The 23,230-nt window shown below is 40.6% G+C and overlaps 2 long non-coding RNA genes across 2 annotated transcripts in view; one reads left to right on the forward strand and one right to left on the reverse strand.

Moving 5' to 3' along the window:
• Positions 1 to 300: 300 nt before the first annotated feature.
• Positions 301 to 17,593, forward strand: LOC111522982. The gene is made up of 3 exons (XR_002725395.2): positions 301 to 386; positions 12,927 to 13,020; positions 15,821 to 17,593. It is a non-coding gene; the product is annotated as an uncharacterized LOC111522982 (long non-coding RNA).
• Positions 2,969 to 23,230, reverse strand: part of LOC111522983 — an 85,915-nt gene continuing 65,653 nt past the window's right edge. The window contains exon 3 of the long non-coding RNA XR_002725396.2: positions 2,969 to 4,084. This is a non-coding gene — a long non-coding RNA (uncharacterized LOC111522983). The remainder of the gene's footprint in view (positions 4,085 to 23,230) is intronic.

A 23,230-nucleotide genomic window follows, 5' to 3' on the forward strand; every position in this document is an offset into this window, starting at 1 on the left:
ACATTTCAAAAAGTTTATAGGTCAGGTTTGAAGCATTTAAATTCAAAAATAATCAATGAATATACACAGCATTTGAAGGTGTTTTTGTGTGTGTTATTTTTATTTCTAGTAAGTTTTACCTGATCAATGTAAGGAATACATGAAGATTCACTGATGCCATAGGAAGATCAATTTATATCACAAAAGCAGTTAGGCATTTCTACATCTGTTATTCTGCCAGGAATTCCCCCAAGTACAACTTTCGCTTGACAGTCTCTCCTGAAACCATCTGAAATCATGAGTCAGTATGCACCAGTTGTATTTAAGACCAAAGGCTTAATGTATCCACATCTGGGGTAGGAGTCAGATGTAAAACAAGCCCAACATTGCCTTGGAAGTTGTATAGGGTAAGTAGATACTAACATTCACTTTCTTGCCTCAGTGGCTGTGGTTCTCACCTCTACTATTGTAACTAGAAGCTTAATATTCACTTTCATTTTTTGAAAATGTGATAGTGTTTCTTCCCGTCCAATAATGGAACTTTCCACTAGGTTGGTAACACAATTCAATTTTTAAGCCAAGCTAAGTCTGGTTTTGTCTTAACAACTGGGTTATTTAGCTTGACTCCTATAGAAAACCAAGCTCTTTCATGATGGGATGTGCAGCTGTGAATAGTACAACGTGGATGAATGTAATTATGGGATTTGTTAAGTTTAGTGAAAAGAAAGTGTGTTGGAAGGCTGCCATGTTTATCTATGGAAAGAAAAAAATGAAACATGTACAAATGATATATTAGAGGTTTAAAAAAGGCTCAGACATGCAAGGAAATTTGAATATTGACTAGATATTTGATGATATTTATATTTTTAATTCCATTTGTGAATGATTATAGTATTACAGTCATATTTTAAGAGTCCTCATGTTTTTAACATGCATAAAAAAATTTACATATTCTATGAAAAATACCGCTCAGTGGGGCTTTTTTAACCTTTGTAAAGTCTTCTGATCATGTTTTGTTTCCAAAATTTTGTTCTGCTTGTATTGTTTGTTGTTATCATTGTTGGTAATGCACTGACCTAACCACCATGATACTTGGAATTCAACTCAGAATTTCCACAATCGTGGAGAGAGGTCATATTCATAATGCTTTATTCCTAAACGATTGAAAATTTCTCCTTCAAGAATTTGCTAGTGTTTTGACATTTAGCCAAGAGTTTTCTTCTGAATCTACAGCAATGGACTCTTTCATGTCTAGATTTGAATCCCATGTACAACAGAAGCTTCCTAATGTGTTGTTTGGCCACGATGAAGAATCCTTATTGAAAGATCCCTTGAATGGCATAATTGAATAGACGTAATTGCAAAGCTCTGCACCATGTAAAATTGTAAATAGCACTGACAAAATAATTTATGCTCATTTATGATACAGTAGCACATTATGGCTCCAATTTTCATTTCCTTCATTAGCTAAGCTCATTTGTTTCTCTGGTAGACATTCCTTTTTTCTTATCTACAGTCCTTTCTCCAGAGAAATATTTGTGCATGTAGATGAGAAGAACTGAGCATGGGAGGGTGCTGATGACAGGGGATATAGGTACCATATAACCTAAACAGACATTGACACCACATCAAAAGAGGGACAGGTACTATAGAACAATGACAGGTAAATATTGCCTTACAATAGTGCCTATTGCTGCTTTGGTTTCAGGAATGTCTTATAATGAATGAATAAAGTGGGTCACCACTACAATTACAGCAATAATGATAATGAGTTCAATAATAACATGAAAGAACAAGAAGCTTGCAATCAAGTCCCATATTCCTTGTGGGTGTGTTTAAGGAAACCTCATGTCATAGATTTGTTTTACTTTAATTACTTCCCTTATCATCTAGTTTATTACTTCTCTCTACCTTGTGTCAGGTTACAAACCGTCACTTCCCTCTGTCACCCATCCTTAGCTGCAATATTCCTTCTTTATCTTGAGCAGCGGGAGATCTCTTTTCTTTCTTTCCACTTGTTCCAGCTGGAGACCATGACATAGAAGCCTCTCACTTTCTGGGATTGCTGGAATAAAACTGAACCCCTTCCCCACTCTACTTGTTCAACCCAGAGGGAGGTTGAAGAACTGTGGAGCTGGCAGGATGCTTGCAGTATTTATTCTCCTTTTTCTAACTAGCAAGGTTAATATGTGAACATTGTGGTCATGTGTGACCTACTTGTAAAGTTCCTGGATTCTCTGTGTTTGGCCAGGTGAGAGGTGGCCCTGGTCCTCTATACCAACGGGTCCAAAGAAAATCTGTACTTATCGAGTACAATGTAGAGGATAATTTTACTAAAAGCCCAACCATGTCTACCAAACCAGCAATAGGAGCAATAAAGTTGCTCTGTTTGTCATATTTTAATATAAATATGCCTCTATTTTTGTTTCAGTTGGTTCCAAACTCAGAGAGGAATGAGGTAGGGTTAACTGTTGCCCTCCTAAAACCCAAAAATGAACAGTAACATTATATTAAAAGGGTGGGCTGTTGGCTAAATACGGTTTGGTTTTTTTTTTTTTTTTTTTGATAGAGTCTTGCTCTGTTGCCCAGGCTGGAGTGCAGTGGCCGGATCTCAGCTCACTGCAAGCTCCGCCTCCCAGGTTTACACCATTCTCCTGCCTCAGCCTCCTGAGTAGCTGGGACTACAGGCACCCACCACCTTACCCAGCTAGTTTTTTGTATTTTTTTTAGTAGAGACGGGGTTTCACCGTGTTAGCCAGGATGGTCTCGATCGCCTGACCTCGTAATCTGCCCGTAATCTGCCCGTCTCGGCCTCCCAAAGTGCTGGAATTACAGGCTTGAGCCACCATGCCCGGCCTAAATACGGTTTTTTAAAGTATATTAAGACAGAGAACCTCATTAAGGTGTGCGGTGTCATGTTAATGGCACAGACATGTTTTGTTCATCCTCACATTTAAAACGTGCAGTATTTAGTTGGTGGGTCTCAACGTTTTGTCTGAAAATTTTATTAGTTAAGAATAGTATTCCTTTGAATTACAGGCTAAAATGTAGCTGCTTAGATGACAGAGAAGTTTGTTTCTGTCTCATGAAAACATCTTAAGAAACGGGTCTGAGGCTGGAATAGTGGTTTGGACCTAAAGGTCATCAGGAACCCGGGCTTCTTCCAGATTGTTGCTGTGCTCTTGATCTCCATTCCTCTTCATCTCGTTAGCAAGGTGGCAGCATCAGCTGCAGACACCATGTCTACATTAAAGCATATAGGAGAAGACAAATAAAAAATCTAGGGTACCGTCCACAGGAGGAGCATGTCCTTGCTATGCTTTGGAAGTTGTCATATGACACTTCTCCTTTCATCTAGAATTTAGTTAGTCACCTGACATTCCCTTGACCCAAGGTGTGCTGGGTAATGGTACACTATTCTGGACAGCTACCTATGAAGTCAAAAAACACAAATTCTATTCTTATGGGGGAAGTGCATAGGGAGAAAATGAGTAGTCTCTTCCACAGGAAATACAGTTGCCTTTAAATGGTGAAGACTAACATTTAATATACCTGCAATTCTGAGCTCAGGTCAAGGTGCGCCATGTTGTCTGTGGCAGTGCAGGTGCATGACGGCACAGTTTCAACATCGCAGCCAACTGTATTTGTTCAGATGGTAACAAAGACATAATAGAAGCAAATAAATGCACCTGAACTTCAGTGGCAAAACTTCTAAGTACCCTGAGGAGCCTCAGTTTCCTTCTTTCTAAAATCAGCATAATATTATGTAACATTGTGATGATAATATTTGCCATGCTTGCTTTCAAAGATGTTATAAGAATTAAATGGCCAGCCTTAGTGGCTCATTCGTATAATCCCAGCACTTTGGGAGGCTGAGGCAGGTGGACCATCTGAGGTCAGGAGTTCAAAACCAGCCTGGCCAATATGATAAAACCCCATCTCTACTAAAAATACAAAAATTAACCAGGTGTGGTGGTGGGCACCTGTAATCTCAGCTACTCAGGAGGCTGAGACAGGAGAATCACTTGAACCTGGTATGCAGAGGTTACAGTGAGCGGAGATCGCACCGCTACACTCCAGCCTGGACAACAGAGTAAGACTCCGTCTTGAAAACAAAACAGAACAAAAAAGAATCAAATGAGAGAACATATAGAAAGCAAATAGCAGGTATCAGAATGAAAACCTGTATGATTTTACTTTGCATGCCATACTAGGAGTCCTCAGTCCATTGGGTATTTGAGACTCACATAACATAATATGTCGTAAGTACTTAGAACAGTGGCTGGGAAAGAGGAGGCACTCATTGTATGGGACTCATCTTTAGGAGGTTAAATAGAACCTTTCACCTGTAAATCAATTGGTTAGTTGATATAAAGTTGGTATCTTTTGGATGAAATAAAGAATATACATGCCTAGGACTATAAGATGTGAGGGAATTGAGATAAAATTTAAATCCACTGATTCCAACCATGTCCTCCATCAATTTTCCCCATTCTTCCACATAGTGTATCACCAGGACCCTGCCTCCCTACCTGATGGGTATTCACTTGGTTGATATCCTGGGACGAGTTCATCATTTGTACCTCATACCATATTGGCTCTGACAGAAATCATTAAAGAGAAAGCCTTTTTGTTTTACATTGAATGATCTGAAGAGCCATTTTAAAGTAAAATCAAATAATGACATTTTTATAACCAGAGTAAATTTATTTGCCTTTTCCGTCTTGTCAAATGCAGTGTCCCTATTCATGGATGCTTATTGTTTAGACTCAGGTAGATTAGATCTCCTCCTCATTTTCCCTCTTCCTAAAGCCACGGGTGCTGATACCTGCTCAAGAAGATAACAGCAATAACAAAGTGTAGCTCAGTTGGTGCAAAATTAGAGACACTGGAATGCTGAGTTCTTGTAGAATCAAAGTTGAGAAAAAATTCTGGAGCAAAAAATAATGCATCATTTAAGTGGATCCTTTCCAGTGTCATGGAGGAAAAATCACAACTGTTTCTCATTTAAATAGATCATAATATTGACCATCTCATGGGGGTTTTGTGAAGATTCTATGAAATAGTACTGGCACACAGTTACTGTTGAGTAACTGTTGAATATTCCTATGGGAAACAATGGGCTTTAGTGAAGGTTCTCAGACGTCCTTGGATGGAGGAATTGGATGACAGTTTTTCCTGCAGTCAGGGGACTCAGAGGGTGAGCAGCTTCCCACCTGGGTCCTGGTCTTAGGAAACTTCGCCCTGTGCTCATGTCGGGGGTGCAGGTAGGAAGAGAGGCTTTAAAGGGGCTGGGTTATCTTTGCCAAATGGGAATGCATTTCCAGTATTCACAAATCTTCTAACGTTTCACAGAAAGCTAGATATTGCTAGTTTTTGTAAAATATTTTATTTTTATATGTTGGATATTAATTTTAAAGTTTTAAACATTCTGCAAGGCAAACGCAGTGTGTTTGCAAACAGCATCGGGCCAGACAACCACCAGTTCACTCACTGCCTTTGCTCTGAAAGAATACAGGCCATCCCCAGGGATGCTGCTTCGTGGGAGAATCTCAAAGCAAATGAATGTAAAAAATGTTGCTTATATTTTTGTCAGCACATGTAAAATGGAATCTTGGTGGAATAAATGGAATTTGGAGAATGCGTGATACTATCCCTACAGGGTTGAGTAGCATAGAGTTTGGAGAGGGTTAGCTTCAGTTATAGTCTGGTTTCTATTGTTATATCCAGTTACTGAATTTACCTCTCTACATTCAGTATTTTGTCTGTGAAACAGGGATGATAATGCTCCCCGCACACACAAGCATGCACTCACCTACACACATCAGGCTTTTGTGAGGATCTCATCAGTGATGCAGGTTAAATCTTTAGATCATGAGCCAAACCCATTGAGCTCCTAGAAATGGCAGCTGCTTCCTGCGTTCAGTCCTAGCGGCCGATACCCTTCATTCAGCTCAAGAGAAACAGCCTTTGTTTAACTGAGACTGGCTTGTGAGCAAGACTACTCTCGGGAGTACATTAATTTGTATTTGCTCAGATTTGGGGTTTCTTTAAAGTCCAGTGGAACACAGGTCCAGTTGGCACTGGTTTTTATGTATTCATGATGTGCACTCCTGAGTAATTCCCTGGAAGAGACATATGTGTTATGTGGGTTTTCAAGCTATATTTACTTGCAAGTTAAAACTGCAGAGAACTTTATAGTTTCAGGACTGGTGGGAACTGGCTCATTTAAGAAAATCTATGATGAGAGAAGTCTCCTTCTGTCTGTTTCCCTGACATTATAGCCTTGCATTTATTATTTATTTTTCTATTTATTATACATCTTTGTTGGCACAAAGATGCAGCCACACCAGGGGGAGAACATGCTAGTAGGAATTAGAGTGGGGTTAGCTTTCCCCACCCTATGCTTTTCCAATCCCTGGATAACATTTTCCCCCTTTTCAGCTGTAAATGCTTACTTCAAATATTATTTTGATGTACTTTCCCCCAAAAAACCCTTTCATAGGCATAGTTATGGAATCTTAGATTCATGGACTGGAAATTGATACAGAAATTTTGTCGCTGGTTCTCTGGGGAAATAGCTTATGCTGTTCCTGAATCCTAAGTAGCTGCCTTATCACTTGGCTTGGAATGCTAGGAGAAAGAGCTTGCAAAGAGCCATTTCAACCACTGAGTTTCCTCCTCTTTCTTTACAGATGAGGGAGGGAAGCCTTCCCAAAGTGGGTTGCATTTTTCCCAATGCATAATGAATTTGCAATTGAAATTTAAGAGAACGTACATCTTTTGTAAAATACTGAAACCTTTTATTGTCATGGAAGTAAATTTTATGATAGAAACACTTAAAGGCACAGTAAAAGCAGAAGGTAGAAAAAGGACTCAACTAAATCTACTGACAGTGAACATTAGTCCATTTCCTTAATTTCCCCCTGTACATTTTAATTGTATCCTATTCATGTTGGCATATAGATTTGAATTCTGCTCCTTTTGGTCAGTATTAAGTATAAACATTTTTGTCTTATTATTTCATATTCCTTATAAACACATTCATGATGTCGCAAGTATTTCATCTGTAGACTTGCCATAATTAAGCAGGGTCTTAGTTTGACATCTTGAGATGGTTTCTGATCATTACTATTATACACAGCAGTAACAGTAATAACCAACATTATGGAGCATTTGCCTATGTCAGCCACTGTGTTCAGGGTTTCATGTGTATTATTGCATGGATTTCTCAATAACAGCTGAGACAGTTTCTATTGTCATCCCCATGGGCAAATGAGGTCACCGAGCCCTAAAGAACGTATTTAATGAGCCCAAGGGCCAATGGCTCACACGTGTTAGAGGCAGGATTGGGTGGTTGGAGTTTCCGGTTTTTTCTGTGTTTGGATTCATGACCAGAATAACAACGTGGAGCCAGGCCTAGATTTAGGACATGACAAAGCAGGTGGAGCATCCAAAGTGCAGCTGAATTTCCAGACACTGACCTTCTCTCTTGCCTGAATGAACCAACAGAAGTGATGTTCTTAATGGAACAGGTGCTTCCTCAGATCAGTTGGTTTTTTCCTCCTTGTTACTTAGGCAGCTCCTGTTTCTGTCAGAGAGTTGGGGGTCTCATTTTAGGACCCAGAGGAATGTGCAATTTCTATTTCTTTTTGGGAGGCTTGGGGGTAGAGCGGCATTAGGTAGAGTTTGGGGTTGCCTCTGAAACGTCTCAGAGGACAGACTACACAAATACTCTTCCACAGAGAGATCAATAGAGGCTACACCAGCCCAGAAGTCCTGAGATTGAAGGTTTAGTCTGAGCTCCACCTTGTGGTCGCTGTGGGAATGCAGGAACGGACGTTAGTACTCACCTCAATTTCCTCATCTCTTAATTAAGGAGGGGAGTGTTTTCTCCTCCTATGTCCTAGGAAGAGAACATCTTGAGAACCAGTGGGAGAATTATGATGTCCTGTTTGTTTCTTCCTATCTGGGTTCAATTTCTCCTTCCGATAAGAACCCCCAGCTTTCCTCTGAAGATGAACTTTTTCCTCCCAGTCTACGTCGTTCCAGTGGGGCTGAGTCGACTCTGTGGCTCTCTGTCCATGACCTTTCTGAAGCCAAGAAAAAATGCACACCCTCAATAATGGCTTCAGATATGTATCTGTGATCCAGGCCAGATCTCTCAGAGCAATGTTTGAGGATGAGGTAATCACAAAGCAATCCAAAATTGAGTACACTTCCCAGCCTGTTCCATGGAGCTTGTTCCATTTATAGGCCATCAGTCCCTCATGTCTCTGTCATGGTGTATACAGCTCTGGCTGCCTGGGCTGCCACTTTCCATCTTCATCCCTGCGTAATCATCTGTGTTGACATGTGTTGCATTTACCTGCTCAGCATCCATCCTCCCCTCCACCCCAACCCTGTCTGATGTACTAACTTCCTGGGGCTGTCAATCAACATGCCCAGTGCTCTCTTGGCAGAGGGGTAAGGGAGCAATCTGGGCCATGCACATACTCTCCTCAGAAATGTAAATCTTGAGTTGGAAAGGCTGAAAACAGTTGGAGCTGCTTTATCCATTTGTTGCTGTGGCAACAAATACATCCTCTTAGCTCCTATTCAGTTTCTGTGTTTCCCAAAGCCTGCTTTTTCTCTTTACCTTTGATGCTGTAATCAATATTATTTTTCTTTCAATAGAATTCTATTCTGGGGTAAGAGAACCAAATTTGTTTCAAAGAAAAATTGCACTCAACCTTTTCCTTCTCTACATTCTTGATACTCTTTGCTTCTTTCCTTCTCATAGAACTTAGCCATCCTTCTCTTTATCTCCTATTCCATTCTCTCCAGTCAGCTTTATGAGAAGAACCCAATAGTACATTGCTAGTGCTGTTTATTTGAAGATTCCTCTTTCCATAAGCTGGGATGTCTTTGAGCATCTGACTGCCTGATAACCGTTAAGACCCGGTGCTGATGTCTGCGCTGGACACGAGAAGGAACCAAATATTATTGAATGGGAGTTGCACTTTAATTAGTTGGCAAAGCAGCAAGTGAAAACTAATTAGGGAGGTAAGTGAGGGAGAGCTGTCCCAGATCAACTGCCCATGTTTTCTTTTTGTTTTTGTTTCCTTTTGTTTTGTTTTGTTTGGTTTGGTTTGGTTGTTTGGTTGTCACCCAGGCTGGAGTGCAGTGGCACAATCTTGGCTCACTGCAACTTCTGCCTCCCAGGTTTAAGCAATTCTCCTGCCTCAGCCTCCTGAGTAGCTGGGATTGCAGGCATGTACTGTCACGCTCAGTTAATTTTGCGTTTTTAGTGGAGACAGGGTTTCGCCCTATCGGCCAGGCTGGTCTTGAATTCCTGATCTTAAGTGATCTGCCTGCCTCAGCCTCCCAAAGTGCTGGGATTACAAGTGTGAGCCACCACACCTGACCTAATTGCCCGTATGTTCTTGATCCTATTCTAAACAACACTCCAATCAAAAGCCTAATTTAAGTGAGTTCAGATGAAAACACAGACCCACAAAAATCTGAATTAGTATCTTCAAGTCACAACTAGTTTTCACTTTTCTGTATATTGTTCTTTTTTAAAATAGAAGATAGAGAGGCGTGTGTATGGAAGGAAATTCTTGAAAAGGTAAACCAATTAACCTTTACCAGGAAGCTAGTACAAAGAGAAGGGGTGGTAAAACGACATCATTTGTAAAGATCAGATTTCTCGCTCCTGCCAAAAATATGCCTACGAATGCCAGGAGACAGACTACATTTACTCTACCTTGTAATCTACAGGTAACTTCTTAATGAAAAGCTAACTTTTTCTTGTCACCCTGTTATTCTTGCTTTCACATTTTTGGTTAATTGTGGGTTATCTGGGCTACACATATAAAGAAACAAAATATATCTTTACTTATGTTAGTCTTTTTAAATATGGAACTTTTCAAACATGCATGAAGATAGAAAGAATGATATGACAATCTCCCTGTACTTCTTGAAGATTTTCCACAATTAGGCTGGGTGCAGTGGCTCACGCCTGTAATCCCAGCACTTTGGGAGGCCCAGGCAGGCAGATCACCTGAGGTCAGAAGTTTCAGACCAGCCTGGCCAACATGGCGAAACCCCGTCTCTATTAAAATTACAAAGATTAGCCAGGCATGGCGGCACATGCCTGTATTCTCAGCTACTCAGAAGGCTGAGGCAGGAGAAACACCTGAACCCAGGAGGTGGAAGTTGTAGAGAGTTGAGGTCAGGCTACTGTGCTCCAGACTGGAAGATAGAACAAGACTCCATCTCAAAAAAAAAAAAAAAAAAAGATTTTCCACAATTATCAATATTTTGTTTCATTTGTTTTATCTCCACTAATACTTGTCATTATTATCACCAACAAAGCAAGATTATTATTTTTTAAGTTCCCAGACCTCAAGTAATTTTATCTGTAAATATGCTGGTATGTATTGCTAATAGAGACTCTTTTTAAGTAACTAAGATACACGATCGTACATAATGCAATCATAGTCAGCAATATTCATTTCATATTATTCAATACCAATCTATCTTCACACTTCTCTGCTACCGTAAAAATGTCTGCCTAGAGTTCATTTAAATTAAGGTCCAAACAAAGCAAGATGCAGATGTTTTCTGTGGTAGGTGTGTTCCATAAATCTTTTCTAAGTTTTTTCAGTTTCTTGTACTTTTCCTCTTTATCTATGCCATTTATTTGTTTTCATATAAAAATGATTTTCCAATAGATTTTTCAGCCCCTTCTACATTGGGCTGCGTGCAGAAATGAGTTAGCATAGCAGGATGGAGACTACTCTCCACAGAAAGGTGTTCTTGCAAGTCGGCCCTTGGTTAATGTCTAGGAATTTGGATTTTGGGAATGTGCCTGGCATTCCATGGTAAGACTAGCTCACTATGCCTGGACTGTTCAAACAATATGATTTATTCTGAACACCTGCTTTTCTTTCGGGAGTCTGGCATTTTGGTATGTGCCTGGCAAAAGATCTTTATGTGACCAGCTCCCAGAAAACCTTGGGTGCTGAGTCTCTAATGGGCTTCCCTGGGCAGAAACACAGCCTACCTGTTGCTATATTTTCATAATTGGGGGAAGAATGGATTCTGAGAGCCTCATAAGAGGGAGAGAGCACTGGAAGCTGACATGGAGATTCTGCAGACCCTGCCAGTGTCTTTGACCCCTGGGATCCGGTGTGTATTCTTATCACATTCCTGTTACAAATCTTAGTCATGAACACAGCTGTATGCTAGCCCTATGAAACTTTCTAGGAAAACTCCAGATGGAGGGTAGTCTTGAAGGCCCTCAACAGAAGTCGATTATGTTATCATGGTATCTCTAACACATTCTTACATCCCCATGTTTTCTGTAAACTGGATTTTTTAAATATTGAGGCTCAGTTGTATTGAAGGGAGGAGTAGATTAGAAGCGGGCTTGTACTTCTTTTATTTCATTATCTCAGGAGGCAGATAATAGCAAGTCATCTTCCCTCCAATTATGTTCTGATTGATCAGTAGAGGGAAGCATAGGGTCATTTTGTCATGGTTTTAAAGAAGTGGAAATATGTGTAGATGGGTGTGTGGGAAGCTGGTTTACCACAGGTGAGGCTGGACCAGTTATCGAGTTCTTGACTTTCAGTTCCAAACCATCCGTTTTGATTTCCTCTGTAACACTGGGGCTGAACTTTGTAAACACTGCACATTTGTTAGCTAGAACAACTTACAAAAGGATTGTGCTTCTTCTCCTGATCCCAATACTCTCCTTCTTATTCCCATAAGGAAGTAGTCACCAGGAAACTCTCTTCCAATGGGCAGCTTCTTTGCCATAATGCGTGGGGCTTCAATAGTACATCCGTCCAATAAGTTTTGCTGCTGCCCCAGTGGGTGGTTTCTTGCTGGCCAGGCCCAGCCTGTTGTACCTCACCAGACCTCTCCACCTGGGTTCAGAGCCACATCCCTTCCAAAGAGTCTGATCTCAAACTTGGAGACGGCCCTTTCCCAAGTCTCTTCTGTCTTTGGCATGCCCCTTCAGTCCCAGAGGTAGTGCCTGCTCCCCACATCTGTGACTGCCATATCCTTCAGATTGCTTTTTACCCTTCTTAGTACATGACCCTCTTTTACGTGCATCCTTTATACGTGATATGCAGCACTGCCCCTTCCCTAACATGAGGAAAAACAGGCCTCAAGTCATTGCATCATAATAACGGTTGCATTAGTTACTCCTCAAATTTAGTCAGGGTCCCACTGACTATTCTGTTACCTGAAAGCTAAATTGTGTAACAATAGCTTATAATTTGTATGTAAAGTAATAAAGGGAAGGAGAAAAAGACAATAAAAATTATTGTTTATAAAAAACGAACACACATAACAAGGAAAGAGAAAACATGCAAAAACATAGAACGCTCATTTCTGCTGATGTAGACACGTGCCATTCTTATAAAAAACGAACACACATAACAAGGAAAGAGAAAACATGCAAAAGCACAGAATGCTCATTTCCGCTGATGTAGACATGTGCCATTCTTTTCTCAGGATCCATTCCATATTTCCATACTTCTCTTGCTCTCAGCCAAAAAAATCAATTAGTCAAGATTCCTTATCGGTAGAGTAACTCAAGCCTTCATTTCTGAAGAATCTGAATCTTCAATAGTCCTACTTTTGATTGTTGCTTTGATTTTCACTAAAAATTAATATAATGATTTTCATTTTTTCATTGACAGATAAAATGGTTTGTATTTTCTGTGTACACTGTGATGCTCTGAAGTATATATACATTGTGGAATGGCTCAATCCAGCTAATTCGCATATTCATTAGCTCTCATAGTCCTTATTTTTGTGGTAAAAACACTTTACTCTCTTAGCATTTTTCAAGAATACAATATATGATTAACTCTCATTGTCATGTGCAATGGACATCATTCACTTCCTAACTGAAATTTTGTATCCTTTGAACAACACCTCCCTAGCTTCCTCCCAGGATCCTTGCTCTGATCTGTCCGTCTTTACTACTGAGCACGGAAGCACCAGGAGACATCAGGATCAATAAATCACTGGGTTCCAGTGAGTCCTCCTTGCTCCGTGTACTAAACACGAACCCAATCTCCTTTTGGTAATTTGGTAATTTCCACGCCCAGCCAGCAGAGGCGCTCTTTTCTTGCCTGTTTGTTTAGGGATGGCTGTCTCATCCTTCAATTCAGTAAAACCGTTGTTGAGTCCTCTGCTGGGCCAGAGGCCTGCAAAAATGGCCTTTGCAATTTTATGATTACAACCGAGATTATTTCAGAAATTTTTTCAGAGTGAGCTTATTGCAAATTTCATGCACTGCATTTTATTTTGTTCATTGGCTTATTTCAGTTCTGAAACTGGCCAATGCAATTAGCATTGTTCTTAAATGGGAGCACATCTGGACAATTTTGAAAGGCCAGTCTCCTACTCCTAAGCCAGCAGTGTCTGTTTTCAGCAATGCATATGCAAAACAGGCAATGTTTCCCCAGAGCGGGGTCTGCCTTCCTGAGGGCCCTGGCTTTCAAACTACTGCTCGCTCTGTGTCAGTGGCACAAAATCAGCTTAATGAATTGGAACCAGGCATTAAAAAACAGAATAGGCAGAAACAGAACAGAATAGAGAATAGAGTAAGAAATGTCAGAGCACATTATAGGTAGTAAGGGTGTATACAAATTTATGAAACTTCTCTTTGAGTTTTGAATGTGTATGATCACATACTACGTCATTAACATAAAATGTAATTCTTGCTGTGAGTTGTGCTAAGAAAGTGAAGTTTACTCTTCTACAACTTATACTATGAAATGGCTAGTGCTTACACCTAAATGCAGAGAACAGCCTTGTATGGGTAATACAGTGATGTTAATTTAAAAGAAACACTCATCCATAGGTTTCAGCTTTAATTTAAAAAAAGATAGTCATAATAACACACAAAACTCACACTCATGTACATATAATTACTATCTCCCAGGTCACATTCTCAGTGTGCCTTACTACAGACTTATTCTTCACTATCTCAGTGAATCACCACCTATCCCCTTGGAATCGACATTATTATTATCCTCATTTTTCAAATGAGGAAACTGAATCACAGAAAGGTAAAGTAATTTCCTGAAGGTTGCACATTTAGGAAGAACTGGAGCTAGAATTCAAACACAAACAGGCAGCCTATGTTTCCCTGAATCTATTGGCATTTCTTACCTGGTCATCTGGAGAAGAGAGGTGAATGGGAATTTGTTTCATAATCCTATTTGCATAAAGCCAATTTATTTCTTAAGTGATAGGCAGTTAGTCTTGGAGTAAGGAGGGTGACATCATGTTTAAATTGAGCAGCAGCTAGCTCCAAAACTGTGGCAGCATCAGTAAGAACTCTGATATTGTTTGTGAGTCTAGCGGAGAAGTGTGTTGAGCGATTAGCAATGTCTGCCATGGGCACAGAATGAGATAATGGCACACATGCCACCAAGTAAGTGTCCTGCAGTGTTTCTCTGAAGCACTGTGGCCTAGGCCTAGGTTCTAGTTCCTGAAGAAACAGAAGTGAACAAAAAAGACCAATGAACTTTCCTATGCAGGAAAGACAATAAAGATAGATAATAAAATGAATACTTGAATACACACACCATTTTAGGTAGTCACTTTGGATACTAAGAAGGAAAGAAAAGCAGTGCAAAGAAAAAGAGATGGCACAGAGGTAGAGCAGTGACCCACTAAGGTATCAGGGAAGCCATCTCTGCAGAAGGGATGTTTACTGAGACAGAATAATTGTCTTCTCATTGGAGAGAGTGAGCCCACAGATAGCTGCAGAAAGAGCATTTGAGGCAGAAGAAATAGCAGAGGAACATGCCACTTCCTTCGCTTACTCAAGGAACAGGCAAGACCTGTCCTAAGCTTTTCAGCCTCCTATATATAATTTTAAATTGTACAAAAAGCTCAGAAGCCTAGGCATGAGCATGCTAGAAGAATGTGTAGAGAAGCAAGTGTCTTTTATTTTGGACTTTTTAAAAAAAATTATTGATTTTGAAATAGAGTGTTGCTCTGTCACCCAGGCTGCAGTGCAGTGGTATGACCCAGGCTACAGCCTCCACCTCCCAGGCTCAGGTGATCCTCTCACTTCAGCCTCCCAAGTAGCTGGGAGCCACAGGCTCATGCCACCACACCTGGCTAATTTTGTTTTATTTTTTTTTTAGAGATGAAGTCTCAGTATGTTGCCCAGGCTGGTCTCAAACTCCTGGGTTCAAGCAATCCTTCCACCTCGGCCTCCTAAGGTTGCTGGGATTATAGACATGAGTCACTTTGTACATTCAAAGATTTTTTTTTAAGTAATTTATGAGAGGCACATAAATGAAAAATATTAAAATACTTTATAAATTGTGTAAGTATTGTCTCAGCTAATAACACATTTGAGGTCGCGGTTTGGAATTCCTTCTAGGTCTTCATGATGTGCCTGCTGAGAAGATATTTGCTCATTTCTCTGTGGCAACCAGAACCAATTTCAGAATAAGGTCATTTTTAAAATGTAAAGAAATTATACATTATACGACACCCCATCCAATTTGGTTCTACGTTCCAATGACCTAGTTAAGTTTTTCTCAGCTGGGAACGATTTCTTCCCACAGAAGACATTTGGTAATGTATGGGGACTACTGAGGTTATCCCAATTAGAGAATGGTACTGACATCTAGCCGGCAGAAGCCAGGATGTTGCTAAAAATCCTACAGTGCACAAGAAAGACCCTATGACAAGGAATCATCTGACTTATAATGTCAATATATCAAAGGCTGAAATGCCCTGACTTAGGTAGAAAGCACTGTTAACAAGTGGACACTGAATCCCTTGTCTCTGCTCTGATGTTCTGCAGTTGCCATGGAGACCAGGTGATACATGCATGCAAATTCAGTGGCTGTGCAGAAGTTTCAAGGTCAGGGCAAGGGAAAAGACAGACAGTAAATGAGACTGCAGAGGCAACACTAACAAGCAAGGTTCTGCAAGGGCTGAACATCACATTCATCACACTTTGGAGTTTGCCCTCGGAGATCCCCCTCCTGGAGCAGGGGAGTTCCTGATCTATCAACTTCTGTGTCAATATCCTGAACCACAGTTAGGAGGAGCGGCTTGTTTTCCCTTCTTCTCCATACTCAAGAAAACACCTTAATGAGAGAGCTGGCTGCAAAATCCCTTCCAAGAGATCATGGTCATCACAGTCAGAGATATGTCAAAGCACAGGCAGTGCAGGCTGCGTGGAAATGTGGTTTGGAAATTCAGAAGGAGTTTACCACTTGGATAACAGATGCATTGTGTCATTTCTTCTGGTGGTCATTTTGACATCAAAGCAATCATCTTGAATTTTGCTGTTTCTTTCTAATTTTAATTCCCTTCTATTTGGCTTTATTATTAATCCTGAGAAGGCTTTTTTTTTTTTTTTTCCAAAAAAGACAAATATTTGGTATTGATCATCTTACCAAGGAGAACAGAAGAGTACGGCCATGTTACCTGAGAGTTATTAATGCTACTGCAGCATAGGATGGAACAACTGAGGCTTCATTTGTGCGGGGAGAGAATTCAGTCTTCTTCAAAGCTGATCTCTCTCTGGGGTGTGTGTGTGTGTGTGTGTGTGTGTATCTGCCTGAAAGCTAATACCAGGATCTCATTTTATCTGTAATTGAAACATAAACTAATGGACTAATAGTATTAGTCTATCACCTATAGAGAAAAAGAGAGTCTTCAGTGATCAGAAATCAACTTAATACACTCTAAGTACTTTTAACATCTTACACCACTTAAACCACATAGGCACACACTATGTGGTTTGAGTGTAAAAACAAACAGACACATCATAGAAGACAATTCGCAATTTTATCAGAAGTCTTAAAATATATTTACACTGTGAATTCATGTTTCACTGCGGAGAATATATCCTAAGGAAGTCATTTCAATGCTGCAGTTAACTATTGCTTCTGCCTGCCCTGGAAAGGTGGTTCCTTCTGCTACTGGCACCCAAATTCCCTTTGGGAATGTCTCTCGTGCCCACTCTCCACCCATGCGTTTAGGTGGGGCTAGTGCCTTCCTCTGCTTGGAGAGCAGTCCCAGTGTCAGGTCTAAGGAATTAGTGAATTTCATTGTTTGGCATTGTAATCTGTTCAAAGCTCTAGGCCAGGCATGTCCCAGAACATTAATAGAACTGTGGAAATAAGAAGGTCTCTTGTTAATCACATGTATTGCTGGAAGGATATGAGCTTGAAAAGGTAGGGTACCACCACACGGACAGAACCTAACTAAGAAGGTATCTGTCACAGAAAACAGTAGGGCTGAGCATGTGAACCTAGAATGGACTCCTGGCCTCTCTCACCATCAGTTAGAATCTTGGCTTGAGGAAGACAGACCTCCTATGTGCACTGCTGTATCTCTGCTACCAAGAATGTCATTTGGGAGATGCTCATAAATTGTGGGATAAAGACTTTGGGGAACAAAATCCTGATGAGGGCCCTTGAGTACCTCAACGAAGCCATTCCTAAAGCCAATGTACTCCTTTCCAGTTACGACATTTAACACGTTCTTGTTGTATGGGTGTGTGTGTGTTTTCTGGCTTAAGGCAGCTTGAATTGGGTTCACAACAAATGAGCATTTCTAATACAAGAGATGTCTGCACAGGGGTTTATTCACTGATACGCGTCTCACAGTTTGCTCTGTATTGTGTGTATTTTGTATTTCGCTAGCTGGTGAGGATGAACGTGAGACAGCCAAGTAGAAAGGGCTCCCCGAAAGAACCTCTGTCCGGCCTGAACACTGGGAGGCTGCGCGCTGGGGTGCGGCCTTGGGAAGTTGGCGTCATTTGCAGGAGGGAGGAGCCTGGCCTCTCCTGTTCTGGGGTGAAACTGGGGATTCTGTCTGTGAGGCAGGCAACCAGCTAGCAGAACTCTCGCTTTGCTGAGAGTTCCTGTTTTCCTTTTTTATTTTTTCTTTTCGCCCAATCAATTTTATTTTTCTCACCTTTCAAGGTGTCTGCAAGCCTAATCTTTCACGGCCCTGTGAGAAGAACCTGGCTTTTAGCTGAACTAAAAAGAAAGGCCTCCTACAAATGGGGTCACTGTTACAGAGAGATGCTCTTAGATGCCATGCATTTAATGAGCAAGAAGTTTAGTCTTGTGTAGGTTTCTCCACCCATACATTTCCCAGAACCTCTAATGGGGTTTATGGGTATCACCTTAATCACTTTACATTTCTCTGAGACGTCTTGAAATTTTACATCCTAGGTCCAGTTCTTCTGTAGGTCCAGGGGATCCACAGCCCCTTTATGCCTTGGGCCAGCATTTCACAATATCCCCCTAAGTCCACCTCCCTCTGAATCTGAGAAGTGAGTGTGTGTTACCAAATCTGTAACATAACCGATATAAGGCTCAGCTCATATCCAGTCAGGAAATCTGTTTACATTTACAGTGACAGAAAATAGCATCGGCATAAATGGCCAAAAATAGATTTAATAAGAACTTTTTTTTTTTTCTTGAGGTGGAATTTCGCTCTTGTTGCCCAGGCAGGAGTGCAGTGGCACCATCTCAGCTCACTGCAACCTCTGCCTTTCGATTTCAAGCGATTCTCCTGCCTCAGCCTCCCGAGCAGCTGGGATTACAGGCATACACTATCATGCCTGGTTAACTTCGTATTTTTAGTAGAGATGGAATTTCACCAGGTTGGCCAGGCTGGTCTCGAACTCCTGACCTCAAGTGATCCACCCGCCTCAGTCTCTCAAAGTGCTGGGATTACAGGCATGAGCCACCGCTCCCGGCACATCCAATAGTTTATCATACAGTTATTAAAACCAAGTTCATTTAATGCACTCACTTAACAAATATTTTTTGTGCCCTGTTCCCAGATTCCCAAGCTGGCCCTGGGAGACAATGGTTTAAAAAAATGTCTACCTCGCCTCTGAGTAACTGATACTTGCTTTCCAGTGGGAGAGGTGGATAATAAACAAGTCAATAAGCTAAATAATTACAAACTATAGTAACTCTATAAAGAAAAGGGAGCTGTGATAAGAAGTAGAAAAGATAAAGCCTATTTTCTATAGGGGTAATCAGGGAAGGCATTGACTCTGAGACTTAAAAAAAAGGAGGAACCAGCCATGCATAGCACAAGAATGTCTTCGTGCGCTCAGGGAACCAACCAGTTCCTGTGCAGCTGGCATGTCGTGAGTAACAGGAAAACAGTACGAGATAGAACTGAGGTGGAGGTAAGGAAGGAGTAGTTTTCCTGGTTCCTTTCCACCTCAGTAAGGAAGCATGATTTATGTTTGCTTATTGTCATGAGAATATATCACTGAAGAATAAGTAAAGAAAAATATATTACATGCATGCAAAAAATGCATTATCATTCATGGATGGAAATAAATGTTGGAAAGGAATACTTCAAATATTCAAGAATATAATGGGTTTATGAGTGATCATTTTGTTACTTCTTTCTGCCTATCTACAAGGGACATATGTAAAAAGAAAAAGACCCATAGTTTAAACACGATGACACCGTAGAAAATGTAACAGATGCCTGCGTGTAATGTGGCTGGCAAACACTGATGACTCGGCATGGGAGACACAGGCAAATCCTAATGGAGGGCTGCTCACTCTCCAGAGAAGCGGACCTGTGATTGCTGCTCTCCCGTTAACATGTGAGGTCATGTGCACAGATCCTCAAAGATGACTCTTTAATGGGATGTGGGCACCATGATATATAGTTCTACAATTTTCATACTGTGGCTTATTTGCCATTTGAAAGCTGGCAGAAATAAACTCTTGAGAACTGAAATGGCACCTCCCTAGACCCCAGAAATTTAGTCACAGGAAATATTTTGATTGTGTTAATCACTATTGAATTCCCCATTCCCTGCCTTCCAATCAGCCCTTGTTTAAAGCTTATTTTCTGTGCCAATCAAAGATTTCTTTCAGATAATCATAAGAACTCTTCTTTGGGAACTAACAAATGTACTCATTGGGTTTCACTGTCTACACCTCCAAGGAAATGCTGGAAGACATGATGCGTATCCTAATGCTACTCACTTTATAGCTGTACTCAGATAAATGTGAATTTGGTTTCAATCTTCAAATGCATTGTCTGAGATGAGTTGTGTAGACCACTGCTCCATGATTACATTCGGGGAGATTCAGAGGTTCATGACTGTGTCTAAGCCAAAAATAGTGGCAGTATGTCATATGAAATAAAAATGAGTAAAAGATTACATAACGGAAAATATGAAAAGTGAATCTCTCCAGGGTATGCCTTCAAGATTGCAGCCAGCTACATCTCCCAACAAGAGAAACTAAAAGCACACAGACAAAATATTTTTAAGCTTTTTTTTTTCTTTTTTTTTCTGACAGAGTCTCACTCTGTTGCCCAGGCTGGGGTGCAGTGATGCAATTTCGACTCATTGCAACCTCTGCCTCCTGGGTTCAGGCGATTCTCCTGCCTCAGCCTCTCCAGTAGCTGGGACTACAGGCACGCAACACCACACCCAGCTAGTTTTTGTATTTTTAGTAGAGATGGGGTTTCACCATGTTGGCCAGAATGGTCTCTGTCTCCTGACCTCGTGATTCGCCTGCCTCAGCCTCCCAAAGTGCTGGGATTACAGGTGTGAGCCATCGCACCTGGCCTAAGCTACCTTTTTCAAGACATTGGAGAGCCCTAAGGGGAGGAGGCCATGAGCGACAAAGACCTCGGTATAAAGGAGCCCGGTTGGTGTCAGCTGCTGTTTTGCACAACCTTTATCCATTTAGGCACTTACTAGCTTCAGTGTGATGGGGTTGGGGTCTGGGAATCTCAGCAGAAATCCTAGCATAAAACAGAAGCCAGGTAGCATTCTCAGCAGCCTCACAAGGACAAGGAAATAAAAATTGAACTTCCATTCACAATTGCTTCAAAGAGAATAAAATACCTAGGAATCCAACTTACAAGGGATGTAAACGACCTCTTCAAGGAGAACTACAAACCACTGCTCAGTGAAATCAAAGAGGACACAAACAAATGGAAGAACATACCATGCTCATGGATAGGAAGAATCAATATCGTGAAAATGGCCATACTGCCCAAGGTTATTTATAGATTCAATGCCATCCCCATCAAGCTACCAATGAGTTTCTTCACCGAATTGGAAAAAACTGCTTTAAAGTTCATATGGAACCAAAAAAGAGCCCGCATTGCCAAGACAATCCTAAGTCAAAAGGACAAAGCCGGAGGCGTCACGCTACCTGACTTCAAACTATACTACAAGGCTACAGTAACCAAAACAGCATGGTACTGGTACCAAAACAGAGATATAGACCAATGGAACAGAACGGAGCCTTCAGAAATAATGCCACACATCTACAACCATCTGATCTTTGACAAACCTGACAAAAACAAGAAATGGGGAAAGGATTCCCTATTTAATAAATGGTGCTGGGAAAACTGGCTAGCCATATGTAGAAAGCTGAAACAGGATTCCTTCCTTACACCTTATACAAAAATTAATTCAAGATGGATTAGAGACTTAAATGTTAGACCTAATACCATAAAAAACCCTAGAAGAAAATCTAGGTAGTACCATTTAGGACATAGGCACGGGCAAGGACTTCATGTCTAAAACACCAAAAGCAACGGCAGCAAAAGCCAAAATTGACAAATGGGATCTAATTAAACTAAAGAGCTTCTGCACAGCAAAAGAAACTACCATCAGAGTGAACAGGCAACCTACAGAATGGGAGAAAATTTTTGCAATCTACTCATCTGACAAAGGGCTAATTTCCAGAATCTACAAAGAACTCAAACAAATATACAAGAAAAAAACAAACAACCCCATCAAAAAGTGGGGAAAGGATATGAACAGACATTTCTCAAAAGAAGACATTCATACAGCCAACAGACACATGAAAAAATGCTCATCATCACTGGCCATCAGAGAAATGCAAATCAAAACCACAATGAGACACCATCTCACACCAGTTAGAATGGCAATCATTAAAAAATCAGGAAACAACAGGTGTTGGAGAGGATGTGGAGAAATAGGAACACTTTTACACTGTTGGTGGGATTGTAAACTAGTTCAACCATTATGGAAAACAGTATGGCGATTCCTCAAGGATCTAGAACTAGATGTACCATATGACCCAGCCATACCACTACTGGGTATATACCCAAAGGATTATAAATTATGCTACTACAAAGACACATGCACACGTATGTTTATTGTGGCACTATTCACAATAGCAAAGACTTGGAATCAACCCAAATGTCCATCAGTGACAGACTGGATTAAGAAAATGTGGCACATATACACCATGGAATACTATGCAGCCATAAAAAAGGATGAGTTTGCGTCCTTTGTAGGGACATGGATGCAGCTGGAAACCATCATTCTTAGCAAACTATCACAAGAAGAGAAAACCAAACACCGCATGTTCTCACTCATAGGTGGGAACTGAACAATGAGCTCACTTGGACTCGGGAAGGGGAACATCACACACTGGGGCCTATCATGGGGAGGGGGGAGGGGGGAGGGATTGCACTGGGGAGTTATACCTGATATAAATGATGAATTGATGGGTGCTGACGAGTTGATGGGTGCAGCACACTAACATGGCACATGTATACATATGTAACAAACCTGCACGTTATGCACATGTACCCTAGAACTTAAAGTATAATAAAAAATAAATTAAAAAAAAAATAGGAGTTCATGGTCATCAAGGTAGCTTGAACTTCAAAGGCTAAGATCTAAAAGAAATGGGAAAAACAGAAATGAACTCAGAGACTCTTCTCAACTCAAGGCATTTGAGAATGCCTTATTTTCACAGTGAAAGAAGCAAAGAACCTGCAGAGAAACGTCATTAAAAGACTGAAAAGCTAAACATAGCTTTCAGCAGTCTCATAGTTTCAGGGAGATGAAAATTACAGTTAATGGTTGTCTTGATTTATGACAAGAGTGACACCATAGTACAGTGGCGGAAAGAATCATTCTTTGGATGTATGGTGCTGGATCGAATGAATATTCATATAGACAAAAAATGAATCTTGAGACTTATCTAAAATTTATACACAAAACTCTAAATTGCCTGCCCTTCTAGAAGTTACAGATAAAATGATAACCCTTCTAGAAAGGAGGATAGGAGAATCTCTTTGTGACATTGGGTCAGGTGAATATTTTCTAATTAGTTCATGGAAAGTAAAAAGCTTCAAGGAAAAAATCAATTTAGCTACATTAAATTGGAGAGTCTTACTTAACAAACAAACACCAATAATTAGCTTGACT

This window comes from Piliocolobus tephrosceles, chromosome 10 (genome assembly GCF_002776525.5).
Source record: "Piliocolobus tephrosceles isolate RC106 chromosome 10, ASM277652v3, whole genome shotgun sequence".
Taxonomy (NCBI): Eukaryota; Metazoa; Chordata; class Mammalia; order Primates; family Cercopithecidae; genus Piliocolobus; species Piliocolobus tephrosceles.